The sequence below is a fragment of the Phalaenopsis equestris genome, unplaced genomic scaffold (assembly GCF_001263595.1).
Source record: "Phalaenopsis equestris unplaced genomic scaffold, ASM126359v1 Scaffold000507, whole genome shotgun sequence".
Taxonomy (NCBI): Eukaryota; Viridiplantae; Streptophyta; class Magnoliopsida; order Asparagales; family Orchidaceae; genus Phalaenopsis; species Phalaenopsis equestris.
In genome coordinates, this window is record NW_018164947.1 from 1535945 (window position 1) to 1537587 (window position 1643).

Genomic DNA, 1643 nt, shown 5'->3' on the forward strand with positions numbered 1-1643 from the left:
AGTTTGTCATATCTCTTCTAAACCCAAATGTGACTGTGTGGGTGGCGGGATGCTGCGAGTATGTACAAAAGGAATATCACCATGAAACTCTGGTGGTGTTTGGTGAGTGTGAATTTGTGGTTCTCCGATTGACTTTGCAGGAGACGAGAGTGGGCCAGCAAGAGGGGCAAGTAAACTATGCTCCTCCTCTATTACATCAACAAAAGAATCAAGAATCTACAAAAAACATTCATCATAAGAATTAAATAAGGAGGCAAAATACTAAACGTAATCCTGAACTTAAAACAGACATTACTATCATTCACTTGTACAAGACTAAGCTGTTTAAAGATTAAATGGATCTTCGGAGGGTTCCATCATGTATTTATTGGCCACCTCAACATACGAGGTCTGACATCAGGATGAGCCGGGGCTATCACAAGTGTGCGCTCATAAAACCACAGCTACATAAACACGATGAATAAATCAAAAATTAATATAACCCAAATAAAATGAAAAAAAAGTTTTTCTGATTGAGGTTGAGCAATATACTAACTGTTATAAGAAAAGCAAAGCCGTTCATGTATCCCAATGGCTGACCCATCCTTATTTTCATCGCGCAAGCATTGACCTGCTCAAATAGGTGGTCACATACTGTTGCGGCCCAATTAAATGAAGAAAAACTATCTACACTCTCAGCAAATGAATAGAGCCCAGTGGATACACCAAAATTGCTGGAAGGAAATAATAAATTAGACAACAAAAATTTAATAAGTTTATCAAGACTGACAGATGAATTCTCCAATAGTTCACTCTTTGCCCGCCTTGCATCTATGTCATTGACGAGTTTTTTAGCCCAAGTTGTTGTAGGACCTCTGTTGGGCATGTCAATCAACAAAACAACCTGGTCTGCATCAAAACTTAGCTCCTTCCCCCCCAATCTGAAAGCCAATCTATTCATATCCCAACAATTCAATATGTGCATAGTTAGGATGTGATCTTGAGGATAGGGGGCAGATCAAAAAACCGATTAAGCTTTATTCTTTTCAGAGTTAACCATATCTCCCGATCAACAATTGGCCGAACCTTATCCAACACTTCTCTAACTGCTGATGATCGACATCTACAATTCATTTACTGTTTATTCATCAACCTATAGGAATAAGATGCATGTTATTAACACTGGAATAACCAAAGAATTTTAGTCATCAATATACTGGAATAAGATGCATGTTATTAATATTGTTTATTCATTGTTGACCTCACTTTTGGTTGAGGTCTAGAAACTTCTTTAGTAGCCTAGGTCTAGCCATAGGACTTTCCTATTGACTAGTCTTAGAAAATTAGAAAAGGTACCCCACCATTAGAAATTCAAAAACTTTTCTTTTTACTCAACTTGAAATTCCACATAATGATCTTAACCTCTAGCATTTAGTAGATAAGATCATTATAAGAGAATTCAAGAAGAGTCCCTATAGGATTACTTGGCTTTAGGATTGACCCTAGGTGTTGACTTGGAACTAGGGTACACCATATCTTCACAATAAATTAATCCATGGTTCATTTAGAATGGATATCTATCCAATTCTATCTGAAATGCTTAACTTGGTATTTTGCCCCTAGGCACCTCCAAATTACCTAACTACCCTTGGGATCCAAATTTG